This window comes from Mustela erminea, chromosome 11 (genome assembly GCF_009829155.1).
Source record: "Mustela erminea isolate mMusErm1 chromosome 11, mMusErm1.Pri, whole genome shotgun sequence".
NCBI lineage: Eukaryota > Metazoa > Chordata > Mammalia > Carnivora > Mustelidae > Mustela > Mustela erminea.
Window position 1 is genome coordinate 57,983,232 of NC_045624.1, and position 15,094 is coordinate 57,998,325.

At 38.8% G+C, this 15,094-nt stretch overlaps 1 protein-coding gene and 1 pseudogene across 3 annotated transcripts in view; both read left to right on the forward strand.

Annotated features, from left to right (window-relative positions):
* The window catches only part of CRPPA (CDP-L-ribitol pyrophosphorylase A), a 299,557-nt gene that overhangs the window by 71,601 nt on the left and 212,862 nt on the right, over window positions 1-15,094 (forward strand). The gene's annotated exons all lie outside the window — the stretch shown is intronic.
* On the forward strand, window positions 7,827-8,866 carry LOC116568955 (annotated as a pseudogene).

Consider the following 15,094-nt stretch of genomic DNA (forward strand, 5'->3'; position numbering starts at 1 on the left):
GTGATTGCCCACTGTTAGGTACAGAGAGTCCTGAAACTCATAGCCTGAAACAACAATTACTTATTCTTGCTTGCCTGTCTTCAGACAGGCTGTTGGTTGATCTAGGCTGGGCTTGACCGGATTGTTGTTGCCATGTCTGGTATTTTACTTGTGGTTCCTTGCTTGAGGGCTATAATCAGGTTTGTTCTACCTGTGTTTCTTGAGCCCAGGCTGGGGGCGAGGGGCAGCAGCTATCTTGGAGAACTTCGTATAGCACTGGCAGAAATTAGATGAGAAGTGGAAAGATGTGATTCTTCGTAAGCAGTAGGCATGCACCTATAACAATGACATTTCCACTCCTATTCCCTTGGACAAAGGAAGCCTTATGACCAATCACTGAATCAGTGCAGTGAGCAGGACACTTCACACTTGAGATGGTTGCAAAGGGATGTGTATATCATTCTACTACAGGGACAAGAAAAAATTATGACCAATACTTACGTCTTCAGTAGTCAACAAATACTAGATGCTGTTTCAGCCTTTCTTTTAAAAATTATTTTTAACTTCTTTAATTTTTCTTCTTACCATAAACTTTTTTGCTTGAACAAAATAGGTGCTGAACCCGTAACATTCCTGTGGTATTAGCAGCTTTACAAGTCTGACTAGTCATGTATCTTTTTTGCTGCTGACACAAGTGCTTTTTCTCATACTGGGGCTTAATTTCATCCTTTAGATCACAGCTTAAGTATCAGCTCCTTATGAAGCCTTCCTGTCTGTTTTCTCCTTATTTTCTAATTCCCTTTTTAACTTCCTTTACTTTGATCTATAATAATTTGGTTTGTGTACTTGTTTGTTACCTTTATTCCCTGAAATTACATTGTCCATGAAGTCAGGGACTTTGTCTTGTTCATTGTGTTTGCTTCAGAGATCTTGGTTGGTTTTGATAACTGACAGTTTTGACCAGGGCCATTTTTCACTTGCTGTGCTTTAAAGTATTCCTTTTATATTTTAAGTTCACTAATAAAGAATGAACCTCTAGAACCTTAGGCCCCCATGCTTGACCCCAATACAGCAGAACCATTGCCCTGTGCATTCCTGCTCTCTACCTGTGACCATGCTGTGAAGCCCTGAGTGTGCTGCATATTTCTAAGTCTTGTAAGTGATATACCTTTATTTTCCCCCCAACTGTCCTGATGGTTGTTGCTGAAGGGTATCTTGGAATTATAGTAAGAACTGCCAGGGTTGGTCCAGTCATAACACTTTTGGAGACAGGAGATGTCTGTGGGAGGCTTCCTGGGGCCCAGGTGAGCGTCTCTGGATATTGGTAGCTGATAGCATTACTATCAGTAGGCTGAGACTGGCACAAAACAGAAAGAATAATAAAATTAAAGAAACGATAGAAGAAGTTTATATTTTTAGTTGAAATGAATTATCTTTGCTCTTGTCTCATGTTGGTATAGCATTTTACTACAAGCATTTTTTTTTTAATTTTTTATTTTTTATAAACATATATTTTTATCCCCAGGGGTACAGGTCTGTGAATCACCAGGTTTACACACTTCAGAGCACTCACCAAAGCACATACCCTCCCCAATGTCCATAATCCCACCCCCTTCTCCCAAACCCCCTCCCCCCAGCAACCCTCAGTTTGTTTTGTGAGATTAAGAGTCACTTATGGTTTGTCTCCCTCCCAATTCCATCTTGTTTCATTGATTCTTCTTCTACCCACTTAAGCCCCCATGTTGCATCACCACTTCCTCATATCAGGGAGATCATATGATAGTTGTCTTTCTCCGCTTGACTTATTTCGCTAAGCATGATGCGCTCTAGTTCCATCCACGTCGTCGCAAATGGCAAGATTTCATTTCTTTTTATGGCTGCATAGTATTCCATTGTGTATATATACCACATCTTCTTGATCCATTCATCTGTTGATGGACATCTAGGTTCTTTCCATAGTTTGGCTGTTGTGAACATTGCTGCTATAAACATTCGGGTGCACGTGCCCCTTTGGATCACTATGTTTGTATCTTTAGGGTAAATACCCAGTAGTGCAATTGCTGGGTCATAGGGCAGTTCTATTTTCAACATTTTGAGGAACCTCCATGCTGTTTTCCAGAGTGGCTGCACCAGCTTGCATTCCCACCAACAGTGTAGGAGGTTTCCCCTTTCTCCGCATCCTCGCCAGCATCTGTCATTTCCTGACTTATTGATTTTAGCCATTCTGACTGGTGTGAGGTGATATCTCATTGTGGTTTTGATTTGTATTTCCCTGATGCCGAGTGTTATGGAGCACTTTTTCATGTGTCTGTTGGCCATCTGGATGTCTTCTTTGCAGAAATGTCTGTTCATGTCCTCTGCCCATTTCTTGATTGGATTATTTGTTCTTTGGGTGTTGAGTTTGCTAAGTTCTTTATAGATTCTGGACACTAGTCCTTTATCTGATATGTCGTTGGCAAATATCTTCTCCCATTCTGTCAGTTGTCTTTTGATTTTGTTAACTGTTTCCTTTGCTGTGCAAAAGCTTTTGATCTTGATGAAATCCCAATAGTTAATTTTTGCCCTTGCTTCCCTTGCCTTTTGCTACTACAAGCATTTATTAAACAACACATTAGAACACTGAAATATACAGTGGGCTCTGAGGAAGCATTTCTATAGGGAAGTGAATTTAGCAACACCTTAGCAAAACCTTTATATCTTGATGCAAAGGATTCAAGGAAATAAATTGCATTCTGGAAAGAAATAACCTATCTCTAGCAGCAGTTGCTTATACTTTTAGAAGGTGGATTTCTGATATATAAAATGGGCTAATTCTACATGCTTTATAAGTCTTCCAGGCCTGCGAATGACATAGTTTCCAAACTATAGACTTGAGAGTTGAGTGCTGCCTGCAAATGTGTGGGTGTCTCCTACCTTTCCTTATAATGGAAATTTTTTTGGCATTAAAAACAAACAAACAAACAAACATGTTCTTTAACAACAAAAGATTCAGCAATACTGGGTTCTTCGTATTCCTTTGTGCTATATTGTCATAGAGATGACATCATCATACACTGTATGCCCTTCAATACTCATTTATAATTACTGTTCTGTTTAAATCAAATGAGAGGATACAATATACCTGTCTTTTTTTTTTTTTTTTTTGCAAAGACTTCATTTATGAGAGAGAGCGAGAGAGAGAGAGCGAGAGCGAGCACACGAGCAGGGTGAAGGATAGAGGGAGAAGCAGATTCCCTGCTAAGGAGGGAGTGTGATGTGGAACTCAGTCCCAGGACCATTGGATTTTGACCTAAGCTGAAGGCAAATGCATTACTGACTGGGCGCCACCCAGGCCCACCCAGGCGCCCATACTTGTCTTTTCTATTAATTTTTGTATGTAGTTACTTTTATTGGTTAGTGTCTGTTTTTTCAAGTTAGCCTCAAAAACTCTCTTTGACATTTCTTCCAGATCATGCTGGCTAGTAAAACATTGTATTACTGTTTGCTTCCATTTCTGAAGGAGTATTTTGTTGGATTTAAAATTCTTGGTTGACAGTCTTATTCCTTTCAGTGCTTAGAGTATGTTCTGTGATCACTGCTTTCAGGGAGTTCATCAGACATGCTTCCTTTGGCTCATTAAACATGTTTAAAATCACTTGAATCTTTATATAGTAAGTCTGAAGTCTTGTCTGTTTCAGGGCAGTTGTATGTTTTTTTTCTTCACATATGCTCTTGTTTCTTGGCATGTCTCCTAATTATTATTAAAAACTGGCCATTTTTAGTAGTACGGCAATTTTGGAAATCAGACCCATCCCCCTAGAGTTTGCTGTTGAAAATGCTTGTTTCTATCATGGATTTATTAAATGACTTACCTGAATTCTGTAGTACATATTTTCTTCTCTACTATGTCATATGTAGCCAGTGAAGTCTCTGCTTGGATAGTTCAGTGGTCAGTTAATGGGAAGAGAGTTCTGTAAGTACCTGGAACAAACCATGTTCTCTGCTTTGCCTGGTGTCTTTATGTGTAGAGGCACATTTGCTATGCTTAGGAAAATAGTTCACAATTCTGGCTTCATTCTCACTTCCTGCTTGTGAAGCACAAGATGAGTCTGAATTAAGAGCACAGGACCTTCTCAGGTCTTTTGTGGGCTTGTGGTCAGCCCTATACATGTTCATGGTCTTTACTAGATACCTAGGAATAGCATTTGAGCTTTTCAAAGCCTTATCTGGGTATCTCATTCTTTAGCTTTTCCTTTTAATGGTTCAGGTTAGCTTCTTGTTTGCCTCAGTTGTTACCACAAATTTAGGCAGCTGCTGCTGTAAACAATTACTGTTGATACTTTTTAGCACACGCTTGCAGGGAACACTCACTTGGAAGTCTGACTTAAGTCAAAAAACAAAACAAAACAAACAAACCTTGAAAGTTGGGTTTTTTGTGGGACTTGTGGACAGGCGAAGGGATGAAACTCTGACAGCTACTTGGAGATTAGGATTTGGAGAAGCTCCAGTTTTGTTCTGTGTTACCCAGTGGCTGTTAGCCTTCTGTTTTTCACTGTGGACGTAGGCTGTTGGTTTTCAAGATGACCATGATAGAGTAAACTGTGAGGTTGGGGTTGGGGAGAACAGGGTAGGTTAAAAATGGCATGCCATTCACTTTCTGTTCGTTTGTTTGTTTTCTTTCTTTCTTTTTTTAACCAAGCTTCAGTGTTAGCTACAGGAACAAACATTCCATAGACTTTCACATGGCTTTGATTAATTTCCAGAGTTCTGAAAAAGTTTGTTTTTGTAATATATTTCAATGTTCTTGTTGCTTTTATGGAGAAAAGAATTATGGTGTCCTCAACAACTGTATTTATTTGATTTAGTGCCCTTAACAAATAACAATATTACTTGATTTTTTTAACTGACTGTTGTTTCAGATGTCTGAGTTTAAGAGTGTCAAGTCAAATATGGAAGAGCCAAATATACCATGGTTGATTCTTGACAATATACTTTTTATTTGACATATCCATCATGTTCCTTATTAACTATATTTTGATACTAAACACACATCCTTTAAATGTCTTTTCTTTTAAGTTGGAAATCTATTTCTCTAAAATTTACCTTTGTGCTGGTTTTGCCTTTTAATTACCATTAAGGAGATCTGATTTGCCTGATTCAGTGGGCTGGGGATTTTGAGTGTATTCTGTAGAAAAAGACTGAGTGAAAATGCTGAACTTGGAAAGGTAAAATCATAATTTTCTAACCTGTGTTCCATGGAATATTCTTTAAGGTAAGTAAGTTTTTGGGAAAGAGCCTCATGGTAAAATATATTTGGGAAATAATAGACACAATATCCCCTATCTGAATATTTAAAATGGGTGTTAGTAACCACAGACTGTCAAGAAGTTGCTGAATTTTAAGGTAGCATTTCCCAAACTTATTTGCCTAAGGAGCATTTTCTGTGAGTAATACCCTGAGAAACAAGTACATTTTTGCACAAGAAACCAGTGCACCTCTAAACAATAATATTCACTTATGTTAACATTCTATTTTAAACTGAAGTTACAGAGAAGATATGCATCGGTGAATAGAGGTGATAAGTTGAGATAAAGGCAATTTTACTTTGCTGGAGAAAAGTACTTAGTTTGGCTAAGCTATTCATTAACCATACTTTTTCTGTAATGAAGAGTTAACAAATTGACAGAACTAAACTTTTATTTGTGCTATATAGAACTTTAAGAATGCAGTGAATTGGTTCTTCTTGCTTCACACAGTTCTAAACATAAAGAAATTTTTAATGTGTGTATATATGTGATGGATTAGTGCATTTTATTGTCTTTAAGGTAATATGATTTCATAGACTTTATCACTTGGAAGAAAGAAAGCTACAGGAAACTGAAATAGAATTTTAAGCTCCTGATTCTTGGTGATGGACAAGTGTAATACCTGCAAATTGAAGTGAATGTATTTTTTTTTTCAATCAAATATTAAGTATATACAATCTGAGGATCTGACAATATTCTGAAAGCAGAATGCATGAATTCTTAAGGAATATTAACCCTTCTCAAGGTCATACAAAAAATAGAAAAAGGAAATATTCCAAACACATTTATGAGACCAGAATTACCCTGATACAGAAACCAAAGATGCCAAAAGAAAATCAAATTGTAGGCCACTATCTCTAATAAACATAAACTCAAAAATTCTGAACAAAACATTACCAAACTGAGTGTAGAAACATATTGAACGGATTCTTCACCACAGTCATGGAGTGTTTATTCCAATGATGGAGGAAACGATCACCATCTATGATTGAGTCCGTGTGATATAGCACATTAACAAAATGAAGTATAAAAATCTTGATCAACCTCCATTTTTAATAGTCAACAAAATAGAGGGTTTATAGAGGAGATCTACTTCAACATAATAAAGGCTATAGATGACAAGCCCAGATAAATCATACTCCGTGATGAAAAGCTGAAAGGCTTTCCTTTAAGATCAGGAAAAAAACAAGGATGCTCACTATCCCCACTTTCATGCAACTTAATTTTGGAAGGTCTAGCTAGAGCAATTAGGCAAAAAGGGGCGGGGGCATCCAATTGTAAAGGAAGAAAATAACTCACTATTTGCAGATGACATGGTATATGTAATAAACCCTAAAGGGTCTACTGAAACAGAATGAATACATTCAATAGTTAAAGAATTCACAATCCAAACACAGAGACTTGGTTTCTATACACTAATAATGGAAAATTCATGTACAATTACATAAAAAGGAATAAAATATGTAGGAACAATTTAACCAATGAAATGAAAGACTTATGTGTTGAAAACTAGGATAAAGAAAGAGACTGAAGGAGGGGGGAGGAGTCAAGATAGCAGAGAAGTAGAAGGCTGAGACCACATCAGGTAGTAGATCAGCTAGATAGCTTATCAAATCATTGCGAACACCTACAAATCCAACAGGAAGTCGAAAAGAAGAAGAGCAACGATTCTAGAAACAGAAGATTGACCACTTTCTGAAAGGTAGGACCGGCAGAGAAGTGAATCCAAAGCGACAGGAAGACAGACTGCGGGGGCCGGCTCCCAGCAAGTGGCAGAACAACGGAGCACAAAATCAGGACTTTTAAAAGTCTGCTCCACTGAGGGACATTGCTCCAGAGGCTAAACCGGGGTGAAGCCCGTGCGGGGTCAGCATGGCCCCATGTCCCCGGTGTCACAGAAGGATCGGGGGCGTCTGAGTGTTGCAGAGCTCACAGGTATTAGAGCGGGGAAGCTGGCTACAGAGACAGAGCCAAGGAGTGAGCTCTCAGCTTGGGGTTACTTTGAACCGATCACAGGCTGGGTGAGCTCAGAGCACAGCCGGAGGCCAGGGAGATGGGAGTGATTGAGAGCTTTTCCCTGAGGGCGCACTGAGGAATGGGACCCCGAGCTCTGGGCTCCTCCAGGCCAGAGGTTGGGAGGCCGCCATTTTCATTCCCATCCTCGGGAACTCAACGGAAATCATTCAGGGAACAAAAACTCCTGAAAGTGAACCCGAGAAGGTTACTTAGCCCTGCCCTTGGTAAGGGTGGTGCAACTCAAACTCGGGCAAAGACACTTGAGAATGACTACAACAGGCCCCTCCCCCAGAAGATCAACAAGAAATCCAGCCACGACCAAGTTCACCTACCAATGAGAACAGCAGAATTCCAGAGAAGGAGAAAGTAAAGCATGAAATTCTTGGCTTTCTCCCCATGATTCTTTAGTCTTGCAGTGAATTTAATTTTTTTTAAATTTTATTTTTTTCTTCAAATTTTTTTTAACTTTTACCCTTTCCTCTTTTAACGTTTTTAAACTAGTTTATCTTAACAATACATTTCATAAAAAAAAAAAAACAAAACTTTTTTGCTGCCCGTGGACGCCGCCGAGTAAGCATCATTAAAGTCTCCCCTCCCACCGCCGTCATGTCTAAGTCAGAGTCTCCCAAAGAGCCTGAACAGCTGCGGAAGCTCTTCATCGGAGGTCTGAGCTTTGAAACAACCGATGAGAGTCTGAGGAGCCATTTTGAGCAATGGGGAACACTTACGGACTGTGTGGTAATGAGAGATCCGAACACCAAGCGCTCCAGAGGCTTTGGGTTTGTCACCTATGCCACTGTGGAGGAGGTGGATGCAGCCATGAATGCAAGGCCACACAAGGTGGATGGAAGAGTTGTGGAACCAAAGAGGGCTGTCTCAAGAGAAGATTCTCAAAGACCTGGTGCCCACTTAACTGTGAAAAAGATTTTTGTTGGTGGCATTAAAGAAGACACTGAAGAACATCATCTAAGAGATTATTTCGAACAGTATGGGAAAATCAAAGTGATTGAGATCATGACTGACTGAGGCAGTGGCAAAAAGAGGGGTTTTGCTTTTGTAACATTTGATGACCATGATTCTGTAGACAAGATTGTCATTCAAAAATACCATACTGTGAATGGCCACAACTGTGAAGTAAGGAAAGCGCTCTCTAAGTAAGAGATGGCTAGTGCTTCATCCAGCCAAAGAGGTCGAAGTGGTTCTGGAAACTTTGGTGGTGGTCGTGGAGGTGGTTTTGGTGGGAATGACAACTTTGGTTGCGGAGGAAACTTCAGTGGTTGAGGTGGCTTTGGTGGCAGTCGAGGTGGTGGTGGATATGGTGGCAGTAGGGATGGCTATAACGGATTTGGTAATGATGGAAGCAACTTTGGAGGTGGCGGAAGCTATAATGATTTTGGCAATTACAAATATCAATCCTCAAATTTTGGACCCATGAAAGGAGGCAATTTTGGAGGCAGAAGCTCTGGCCCTTATGGTGGTGGAGGCCAATACTTGCCAAACCACGAAACCAAGGTGGCTATGGTGGTTCCAGCAGCAGCAGCAGCAGCTATGGCAGTGGCAGAAGGTTTTAATTACTGCCAGGAAACAAAGCTTAGCAGGAGAGGAGAGCCAGAGAAGTGACAGGGAAGCTACAGGTTACAACAGATTTGTGAACTCAGCCAAGCGCAGTGGCGGCAGGGCCTAGCTGCTACAAAGAAGACATGTTTTAGACAATACTCATGTGTATGGGCAAAAAAACTTGAGGACTGTATTTATGACTAATTGTATAACAGGTTATTTTAGTTTCTGTTCTGTGGAAAGTGTAAAGCATTCCAACAAAGGGTTTTAATGTAGATTTTTTTTTTTGCACCCATGCTGTTGATTGCTAAATGTAATAGTCTGATCATGACGCTGAATAAATGTGTCTTTTTAAAAAACAAAACAAAACAAACTTTTTTGAACCTTCATTATTATAGTCATATTTTATACTTCAATGTATCTAACTTTATTTTTTATATACACATAAGGTTTTTTCTTCTAAAAAAATTTGGGGTACAACTTCTAATAGATGAAAATATGCACTAAATCTAGCTCTGGGCTTGTTCTAGTCTCCAGCCTGAGCAAATTCTCTCCACTTTCTTTTTCTTTATTCTCCTAACCAACTTACTTCATCAACTCCTTTTTTTAGAAATTAAAAAAGTTTTTTTCATCTTTTTTTTTTAAATTAAAGATTTTATGTATTTATTTGACAGAGATCCCAAGTAGGCGGAGAAGCAGGCAGAGAGAGAGAGGAGGAAGCAGGCTCCCTGCTGAGCAGAGAGCCTGATGCGGGGCTCGATCCCAGGACCTGGAATCATGACCCGAGCCGAAGGCAGAGGCTTTAACCCACTGAGCCACTCAGACGCCCCTTTTTTCCATCTTTATAGGCATATTCCATCCCTTCATTGTGTTTACCCTTATATATGTTTTTCATGCTTTAAAATTTTGGGAGGTAGTTTCTTCTAAGAGACCAAAATACTCCCAGAATTAAGCAGGTGACCCTGTTCTAGTCACCAGTCTAATATATGTATATATATATATATATTTTTTTTTTTTAAATATATTTTTTCTTTATTTGTTTTCTTCTTTTAATTTGTTTTTTTCTGAACTTCTTTTTTATCCCCCCCACCCTGGCCATTTGGGGTCTCTTCTGATTTGGTTAAAGCACATTTTCCTGGGGTCTTTGCCATCCTTTTAGTATTTTAATTGCTCCTTCATATATTCTTATCTGGACAAAATGACAAGGCGGAAAAACTCACCCTTAAATAAAGAACAAGAGGCAGTACTGAAGGCTAGGGACTTAATTAATATGGACATTGGTAATATGTCAGATCTAGAGTTCAGAATGATGATTCTCAAGGTTCTAGCTGGGCTCGAAAAAGGCAGGGAAGTTATTAGAGAAACCCTCTCTGGAGAGATAAAAGCTTTTTCTGGAGAAGTAAAAACTAAAATCTAACCAAGTTGAAATAAAAAAAGCTATTAATGATGTGCAATAAAAAATGGAGGCTATTACTGCTAGGTTAAATGAGGCAGAAGAGAGAATTAGTGATATAGAAGAACAAATGACAGAAAATAAAGAAGCTGAGCAAAAGAGAGACAAACAACTACTGGACCACGAGGGGAGAATTAGAGAGATAAGTGACACCATAAGACAAAGCAACATTAGAATAATTGGGATTCCAGAAGAAGAAGAAAGAGAGAGGGGAGCAGAAGGTACATTGGAGAGAATTATTGTAGAGAATTTCCCTAATATGGTGAAGGGAAAAAGCATCAAAATCCAGGAGGTGCAGAGAACCACCCCCCTCAAAAACAATAAGAATAGGTTCACACCCCGTCACCTAATAGTAAAATTTACAAGTCTTAGCAACAAAGAGAAAATCCTGAAAGCAGCCCAGGAAAAGAAGTCTGTAACATACAATGGTAGAAATAGTAGATTGGCAGCAGACTTATCCACAGAGACCTGGCAGGCCGGAAAGAACTGAAATGATATATTTAGAGCACTAAACAAGAAAAACATGCAGCCAAGAATACTATATTCAGCTAGGCTATCATTGAAAATAGAAGGAGAGATAAAAAGCTTCCAGGACAGGGGCACCTGGGTGGCTCAGTGGGTTAAAGCCTCTGCCTTTGGCTTAGGTCATGATCCCAGGGTCCTGGGATCGAGCCCGGCATCGGGCTCTCGGCTCAGCAGGGAGCCTGCTTCCTCCTCTCTCTCTGCCTGCCTCTCTGCCTACTTGTGATCTCTGTCTGTCAAATAAGTAAATAAAATCTTTAAAAAAAAAAAAAAGCTTCCAGGACAAACAAAAACTAAAAGAATTTGCAAACACCAAACCAGCTCTACAGGAAATATTGAAAGGGGTCCTCCAAGCAAAGAGAGACCCTCAAAGTAGTAGATCAGAAAGGAACAGAGACAATATACAGTAACAGTCACCTTACAGGCAATGCAATGGCACTAAATTCATCTCTTAATAGTTACCCTGAATGTAAATGGGCTAAATGTCCCAATCAAAAGACGCAGGGTATCAGAATGGGTAAAAAAAAAAACAAAACCCATCAATATGCTGCCTACAAGAAACTCATTTTAGATCTGAAGACACCTCCAGATTTAAAGTGAGGGGGTGGAAAACAATTTACCATGCTAATGGACACCAGAAGAAAGCTGGTGGGAATCCTTATATCAGATCAATTAGATTTTAGGCTAAAGACTATAATATTTGATGAGGAAGACACTATATCATACTCAAATGGTCTGTCCAACAAGAAGATCTAACAATTTTAAATATCTATGCCCGTAACATGGGAGCAGCCAACTATATAAACCAATTAATAACAAAATCAAAGAAACACATCGACAATAACACAATAATAGTAGGGGACTTTAACACTCCCCTCACTGAAATGGACAGATCACCCAAGCAAAAGATCAACAAGGAAATAAAGGTCTTAAATGACACACTGGACCAGATGGACATCACAGATATATTCAGAACATTCCATCCCAAAGCAACAGAATACACATTCTTCTCTATCTAGTGCACATGGAACATTCTCCAGAATAGATCACATCCTGGGTCACAAATCAGGTCTCAACTGATATCAAAAGATTGGCAATTCACAGACCTCTACCCCTGGAGATAAAAATACATTATATGTTTATAAAAAAAATAAAATTAATAATAAAAAAAGAGATTGAAGACATAAATCTTTTCATTGAAAGATTTTCATGCTGATGGAATAGAAGAATCAGTATTGAGGATGTCCATACTAAAAGCAAAGTACAGATTCTGTGCAATCCCCATCAAGCTTCCAGTGGCATTTTTCATAGAAATAGAACAAATTATCCTAAAATTTGTACAGAACTACAGAGGATGATGAATAATCAAAGCAGTCCTGAGAAAGAACAAATGTGGAGACATTATGCTTTTTGACTGCAAACTACATTACAAAGCTTAGTAACTGAAACACTGTGTTATCAGCATAAACACATAATATCAATATCAATGGAACAGAGCCCAGAAATGGATACATGTAAATGGTCACTTTATGACAAGTCAGGAACATAAGGGGAAGGGACAGTCTTTCCAATAAATGGTATGGGTGACACTAGGCAGCCATATGTATAAGGCTGTTGATAGATTTAAGATAGAACTAAGATAATTAACACTAATTAACACTATCTTGTACCAAACACAAAAAGTAACTCAAAAATATGCTAAACACTTGAACATAAGATCTGAAACCATAAAACTCCAAGCTAGTCTTAGTGGTAGGCTCCTTGACATTGATCTTGGCAATGATTTTCTTGGATCTGACCCCCAAAATAAGAACAGACACAGAAATAAGTGAGACTACATCAAACTGAAAAGCTTCTACTCTGTGAGGGGAGAAGACAAACCAAAATACTGCCTACTGAATGGGAGAATGTATTTACAAATCATGTGTCTGATAAAGGGTTTATATCAAAAATATATAAAGGTGAACCCCTACAATTCAAAAGAAAAATATCTTAAAAAATGGGCAGATAATCTGAACACATTTTTCAAGAAGACCTGCAACTGGTCCGTAGGTATGTGAAGAGATGCTCAACATCACTAATCAGGGAAATGAAAATCAGAACCACAATCAGTTATCTATCGCCTCACACCAGTCAGAATGACTAGTGTCAAAGAGCCAAGAAATAACAAATGTTGGTGAGGATGTGGAGAAGATGTTCTCCTCCTCTACTGTTGATGGAATGTAAATTCGTTCAGCCACACTGGAAAACTGTATGGAGGTTGCTCAATTAAAGAAATACCACGATTCAGCACTTCTGCTTCTGGATATTTATCACAAGGAGTGGAAAACCTTCAAAAAGCTATCTGCACTCCTACATTCATTGCAGCATTATTTACAATAGCCAATATATGGAAACAACCAAAATGCCTATAGATGGTGAATAAAGACAGTCTCTTTCGTGGAGTCTTAAAAACAAAACTCAAGTTCATGGTTACTGAGAAGAGATGAGTGGCTGCCAGAGGTAGGAGTGAGGAGTGGGTAGGAGAAATGAGTGAAGGGGGTCAAAAGGTAAAAAAGAAAAACATTTAAAAAAAAAAGCCCTAACGATTAAATTACTGTTTTCTCCCTCAAAACACAGGAGGGAGGAGTTCATCAGCAAAGCATAGGTAAAGAGTTACATATTTATGATTGTTAGAAACAAACCTGCAACTTACGAAGTGTGTGCAAGAGTATTACGACTTAATCTAGATGTAGCACTTAAGTGCTTCTCCCAGAATTTGAAGCAAGACTGGTGGTATTGTGTAGTCTGTTCAGATTGTTCTGCATTTAATTGGCACAATGAAATATTCAGAATAGAGAAATCCTTTAGTTAGAAGTTAAGGCAGGGTTCTAGAACCTCTCAGGAGACTTAATAAAGTTTCAACAAGGGGCGGGGGGACTCATTAAAAAACACTCATAGTATCCTGGTTGAATTGGAAGATGTTTTCTCCCCCTAAGTGTTCTACAGCGAGTGTGGTTAATTGCTGTCTAATGTGAAATACATACGTGGTTTTTAAAAATAGATGAGAGAAGTTAGAACAGGAAGCCTCTTTGAGCTTTCTGGAAAACTGAGAAGAGACTAACATTATGCAGAGTGTCTTAGCCTGAGGTGAAAGCAGTGCACGTTGGGGAATATGGCCTGGCAGTTTATAGCAAGTTAGTGATGGGAAACTCCCTGTCAGCTTATGTTGAATTTCCACTTCTGTGTAAAGTAAGGTCGAATTCGTCTATGTTGCACATGGCACCTTTGTTGCTGAACTTAAGAACTTCTCCCTCCTCTTTAGTGCATATATTGATAAATTATATGTGGATAAGGGTACATATATAATGATACAAATATAGTGACAAAAAATTCAAGATGGAAAGCACTCCATAAGGAACATTTTGAATGAAATGAATATATGAAAGAAAGAGCATTTGAACCTGGAGAGAACACGTGCTTATTTATCTCCAGCAACTACTCCCTTGGAGTTTCTTTCTTTCTTTTTCTTTTTTTGGCTGCACAAGATGCTCTCAGAACCTTGGTGTTCATGGTGCTTGTTAGTTCACACCATTGAGTCCTGGCCACCTTCCTTTTTTTCCCCCAAGGCTGTGATCTATTTGAAGATAATAAGTTTCACCTGGAGTGAACTGGCGACCTCCCCACTCTGGGAAATGAGAAAGGAAAACTCTTTCCGGTGGGTGATTGAAAGGATGCTATGAAATATTTCTAAGCTTTCAGGAAAAATGTGACAAAGTTAAAACATGAAAATGAATTGGAAGGTCCTATTCCAGGCACTTATTTTCACTTTATTTTAACCCAGAAAGACATCAAGATTCAAACTCCTCTTTTTCTTTGACATTGCAACAAGGTAGAGAGAAATGGTACTGGCTGGGGAAAATAAAAACGGCTTTTTCATGATTTGGTAGTTTTCAGGCACTAGACAAAATTGGTCCCAAATTGGTCCAGTTTAGAGTTGGTCAGGAAGGATGTTTTACATCTGTTTCTGTGTGTATGAGTGGGCAAGAGATGGTCTGTAGTCTCCAGTGTTACCACTCTGAAATCTTTCATAAGCACCCTTTGTGGGAAAAAACCCCACACAACAGAATCTCCACAAGATTGGGAAAGAAGTCTTCAGGTATGTTTTGAATTTCTCTCTCTCTCTCTTAACCTCAAAACATAACACATGCAAAATTAATGAAATATATTTAACATAGGTTAGTCACTTTGTTCTAGGAATTTTGCTCCAGCTTTTCTGTGGTCCCAATGCCTACAAATTAAG